Consider the following 6,380-nt stretch of genomic DNA (forward strand, 5'->3'; position numbering starts at 1 on the left):
AAAAATTATTTAGAGCTATTAAGTGAATATAATAAGATTATATGATACAGAATCTAATTATATAGATTTTATTTCTATAACTGGAAAAATTAGAAAATATAAATTTAAGAAAACAGCACAATTTTGAATAACATAAAAAACTTTAGAAATAAGTTTACTGAAATATATGCAAGACATATATAAGAAAACTAAAAATTTTCCTCGGGGAATTTTTTGAAGAAAATTGTTTTTTCTTTTCTTTTCTTAGAATTTATTTATTTATTTGACAGAGAGAGAGAGAACACAAGCAGGAGGAGTGGGAGAGGGAGCAGGAGGCTCCTGGCTGAGCTGAGAGCCTGATGATGCCAATGCAGGGCTAGATTCCAAGACCCTAGGATCATGACCTGAGCTGAAGGCAGACTCTTAAACAACTGAGCCACTCAGGCGCCCCATAGGAAAGCTTTATATACATATATATAAACATACATATGTATAAACTGATATTTTTCTTATATATAATAAATATATATACTCTGATTCAATTTATACCCCTTTATAGCTACTAAAACAGCTAAAATTAAAGATTAATGACACCAACAGTCAGCAACAGTGTAGGGCATCTGACATGATCACCATTGGTGGTGGGTGTAAAATGGTACAACCACATTAGATTATCACTTGATATTTTAAAAATAAAGAAACACATACAAATGGTATATGTATGATTAAGCATTTCCACTATAGCTTACCCAAGAGAAGTTCACAAAAAGACTGGATAAGGGGGGCGGAGCAAGATGGCAGAGGTGTAGGAGACATGGATTTCGTCTGGTCTCAGGAATTCAGCTGGATAGGGATCAAACCATTCTGAACACCTACAAACTCAACAGGAGATCGAAGAAAAGAATAGCAACAACTCTCTCATCAGAAAAGCGACCACTTTCTGGAAGGTAGGACGTGCGGAGAAGTGAATCCGAGGCGATATTCGGGAAGACAGACGGCGGGGGAGGGGGCCTTCATTCGCATCTTCTGGCAAGTGGTAGAACCACGGAGCACAAAATCGTAACTTTTAGAAGCTGGCTCCGCTGAGGGACGTCGCTCCAGTGGCTAAGTGGGGGGTGGAACCCTTGCTGGGACAGTGTGGTCTCAGGACCCTCAGGGTAACAGAAAGACTGGGCATGCCTGAGTGCGGCAGAGCTCCCAGGTATCGGAGCAGGAAAGCCGGCTGCAGAGACGGAGCCGAAGCGCGGGCTCTCAGCTCGGGGTTGCCATAAACCGTGATCCGTGGCACAGTTGGGCCACTGCTCTTCCAGCAGGGACCCAACAGGCGGCAGATTTGGGGAGACTCCCCTCCCTCCCCTGGGAGGAGCAGCGTGGGAGCACACCGCAGGGATTTGCTGGGTTTGGAGACTCCACACAGGGTCATGTGCCAAAGATAGAAATGCTTGGTCACAGGCCAGGTGAGCACGGAGTGCGGCCGGAGACCAGGGATATGGGAGTGACTGACTGCTTTTCTCTGGGAGCGCACTGAGGAGTGGGGTCCTGAGTTCTTGGCTCCTCTGGGGCAGAGATTGGGAGGCCACCACTTTCACTCTCGTCCTCCAAAGCTGTATGGAAAGCTTGCAGGGAACAAAAGCTCCCAAGAGCAAACCCAAGCAGATTACTTAGCCTGGACCGGGCAAGGGCAGAGCAATTCCGCCTCTGGCAAAGACATTTCAGAACCGTGGCAACAGGCCCCACCCCCAGAAGAACAGCAAGAACAGCCAGCCAAGACCAAGTTTACCAATAAAGGAGAACGGCAGAACTCCAGCTCTAGGGGAATACTACACATAGAATTCATGGCTTTTTTACCATGATTCTTCAGTCTTTCAAAGTTAATTTTTTTTAAACTGTCTTTTTTTTTTTTTTTGAATTTTTCTTTTTCCCTTTTCAACCAACATCTTACCAATCCCTTTTTTTAAAATTTTTTTTAATTTTTATGTTAATCCCCATACATTACATCATTAGTTTTAGAAGAAGTGTTCCATGATTCATTGTTTGTGCATAACACCCAGTGCTCCATGCAGAATGTGCCCTCCTCAATACCCACCACCAGGCTAACCCATCCTCCCACACCCCTCCCCTCTAGAACCCTCAGTTTGTTTTTCAGAGTCCATAGTCTCTCATGGTTCCTCTACCCCTCCGATTTCCCCCGCTTCATTCTTCCCCTCCCGCTACCTTCTTCTTCTTCTTTTTTTCTTAACATATATTGCATTATTTGTTTCAGAGGTACAGATCTGAGATTCAACAGTCTTGCACAATTCACAGCGCTTACCAGAGCACATACCCTCCCCAGTGTCTATCACCCAGTCACCCCATCCCTCCCACCCCACCCCCCACTCCAGCAACCAATCCGTTTTTTAAAAAACATTTTTATTTTTCAATTTATGAGTCATATTCTATCCCTTCATAGTAGTTAACCTTATTTTTGGCATATATATATAAGTTGTTCTCTCTTTAAAATTTTGAGATAACAGATCAAAATATACCCTAAATCTCTAGTGTATGGCTTTGTTCTAGTCTCCTGCCTGATCACATTCTCTCCTTTTTTTTTTCTTTTCATTTTTTTTAAATCCTCTTCTTTCTTTTTTCAAACAACTTCTTATCTTACCAATTCCTTTTATAAAATCTTTTATAATTTTCATCTTTACAGTCATATTCCATCCCTTCATCATATTAACCCTTATTTTTGTACATATATAAGTTTTTCTTTCCTTAAAATTTTAGGAGGCACTTTCTTCTAACAGAGCAAAATACACCCAAAATCTAGTGTGTGGCACTGCTCTATGCACCAGCCTCATCATACTAGATCACATTCTGTTTTTTTTGTTTTGTTTTGTTCTGTGTTTGTTTTTTAATGTTTTTTCTCTCTCTTTTTTTTCTTTTTCTCTTTTCTTTCTTTCCCTTTCTTTCCCCCTGGTTTCAGGTCTTTTCTGATTTGTTTAGAGTATATTTTCTGAGGAGGTTGTTACCCTGTTAGCATTTTGTTCTCTCATTCATCTATTCTCCTCTGGACAAAATGGCAAAACGGAAAAAATCACCTCAACAAAAAGAACAAGAGGCAGTACCAACTGCCAGGGACCTAAACAATACGGACATTAGTATGATGTCGGAACTAGAGTTCAGAATGATGATTTTAAAGATACTAGCTGGCCTTGAAAAAAACATGGAAGTTATTAGAGAAACCCTTTCTGGAGAAATAAAAAAACTAAAATCTAACCAAGTCGAAATCAAAAAGGCTATTAATAAGGTGCAATAAAAAATGGGGGTTCAGTAGCGCCTGGGTGGCTAGATGGTTAATGGTCTGCCTTTGGCTCAGGTCATGATCCCAGGGTCCTGGGATCGAGCCCCACGTCGGGCTCCTGACTCAGCAGGGAGTGTGCTTCTTCCTCTCCCTCTCCCTCTGTCTCTCCCACTGCTCATGCTCTCTCTCTCTGTATCTCTGAGTCTCAAATGAATAAATAAAATCTTAAAAAAAAATAAATAAAAGGGGGCTCTAACTGCTAAGATAAATGAAGCAGAAGAGAGAATTAGTGATATAGAAGACCAAATGATGGAAAATAAAGAAGCTGAGAAAAAGAGTGATAAACACCTACTGGATCCTGAGGGCAGAATTCGAGAGATAAATGATACCATAAGACAAAACAACATTAGAATAATTGGGATCCCAGAAGAAGAGAGAGAGGGGTAGAAGGTATATTGAGCAAATCAGAGCAGAGAACTTCCCTAATTTGGGGAAGGAAACAGGCATCAAAATCCAGGAGGCACAGAGAAACCCTCTCAAAATCAATAAAAATAGGTCAACACCCCAACATCTCATAGTAAAACTTACGAGTCTCAGAGACAAAGAGAAAATCCTGAAAGCAGCTTGGGAGAAGAGATATGTAACCTACAAGGGTAGAAACATTAGATTGGCAACAGACCTATCCACAGAGACCTGGCAGGCCAGAAAGCACTGGCAGGATATATTCAGAGCACTAAATGAGAAAAATATGCAGCCAAGAATACTCTATCCAGCTAGGCTGTCATTGAAAATTGAAGGAGAGATAAAAAGCTTCCAGGACAAACAAAAACTAAAGGAATTTGCAAACACAAAACCAGCCCTACAAGAAATTTTGAAAGGGGTCCTCTAAGCAAAGAGAGAGCCTAAAAGCAACATAGACCAGAAAGGAACACAGACAATATATGGTAACAGTCAGCTTACAGGCCATACAATGGCACTAAATTCCTATCTTTCAATAGTTACCCTGAATGTAAATGGGCTCAATGCCCCAATCAAAAGACATAGGCTATCAGATTGGATTAAAAAACAAGACCCATCGATATGCTGTCTGCAAGAGACTCATTTTAGACCCAAAGACACCCCCAGACTGAAAGTGAGGGGGTGGAAAACCATTTACCATGCTAATGGACACCAAAAGAAAGCTGGTGTGGCAATCCTTATATCAGACAAATTAGGTTTTCAACCAAAGACTGTAATAAGAGATGAGGAAGGACACTATATCCTACTTAAAGGGTCTATCCAACAAGAAGATCTAACAATTGTAAATATCTATGCCCCTAACATGTAAGCTGCCAATTACATAAGGCAATTAATAACAAAAGCAAAGAAACACATCGACAACAATACAATAATAGTGGGGGACTTTAACACCCCCCTCACTGAAATGGACAGATCATCTAAGCAAAAGATCGACAAGGAAATAAAGACTGTAAATGACACACTGGACCAAATGGACTTCACAGACATATTCAGAACATTCCATCCCAAAGAAACGGAATACACATTCTTCGCTAGTGCCCATGGAACAGTCTCCAGAATCGATCACATCCTAGGTCACATATCAGGTCTCAACCGGTACCAAAAGATTAGGATCATTCCCTGTCTATTTTCAGACCACAATGCTTTGAAATAGAACTCAATCACAAGAGGAAAGTTGGAAAGAACTCAAATATGGAGGCTAAAGAGCATCCTACTAAAGAATGAATGGGTCAACCAGGAAATTAAAGAAGAATTTAAAAATACATGGAAACCAATGAAAATGAAAACACAACTATTCAAAATCTTTGGGATGCAGCAAAAGCAGTCCTAAGAGGAAAGTATATAGCAATACAAGCCTTTCTCAAGAAACAAGAAAGGTCTCAAATACACAACCTAACCCTACACAAAAGGAGCTGGAGAGAGAACAGCAAATAAAGTCTAAACCCAGCAGGAGAAGAGAAAAAAAAAAAAATCAAAGCAGAAATCAATGAAATAGAAACCTAAAGGACAGTAGAACAGATCCACGAAACTAAGACCTGGTTCTTTGAAAGAATTAACACGATTCATAAATCTCTGGCCAGACTTATCAAAAAGAAACGAGAAATGACCCAAATCCACAAAATCATGAATGAAAGAGGAGAGATCACAACCAACACCAAAAAAATACAAACAATTATAGGAACATGTTATGAGCAACTCTATGCCAGCAAATTAGAATATCTGGAAGAAATGGATGCACTCCTAGAGATGTATCAACTACCAAAACTGAACCAGGAAGAAATAGAAAACCTGAACAGACCTATAACCACTAAGGAAATTGAAGCAGTCATCAAAAATCTCCCAAAAAACAAAAGCCCAGGGCCAGACGGCTTCCAAGGGGAATTCTACCAAACAATTAAAGGATACCTATTCTTCTGAAACTGTTCCAAAAAATAGAAACGGAAGGAAAACTTCCAAACTCATTTTATGAGGCCAGCATTACCTTGATCCCAAAACCAGACAAAGACCCCATCAAAAAGGAGAATTACAGACCAATATCCCTTGATGAACATGGATGCAAAAATTCTCACCAAAATACTAGCCAATAGGATCCAACAGTACATTAAAAGGATTATGCACCACGACCAAGTGGGATTTATCCCTGGGCTGCAAGGCTGGTTCAACATCCACAAGTCTATCGATGTGATACAATACATTAATAAAAGAAAGAACAAGAACCATATGATTCTCTCAATAGATGCAGAAAAAGCATTTGACAAAGTACAGCATCCTTTCTTGATTAAAACTCTTCAGAGTATAGGCGTAGAGGGTACATACCTCAATATCATAAAAGCCATCTATGAAAAACCTATAGCGAATATCATTCTCAAAGGTGAAAGACTGAGAGCTTTCCCCCTAAGGTTAGGAACGCGGCAGGGATGTCCACTATCACCACTGCTATTCAACCTAGTATTAGAAGTCCTAGCCACAGCAATCAGACAACATAAAAAAATAAAAGGCATCCAAATCGGCAAAGAAGTAGTCAAACTCTCACTGTTTGCAGATGATATGATACTTTATGTGGAAAACCCCAAAGACTCCACCCCAAAACTGCTAGAACTCA

Source organism: Mirounga angustirostris, unplaced genomic scaffold (assembly GCF_029215605.1).
Source record: "Mirounga angustirostris isolate CCGP_5_RB_7025 unplaced genomic scaffold, mMirAng1.0.hap1 SCAF_15, whole genome shotgun sequence".
NCBI lineage: Eukaryota > Metazoa > Chordata > Mammalia > Carnivora > Phocidae > Mirounga > Mirounga angustirostris.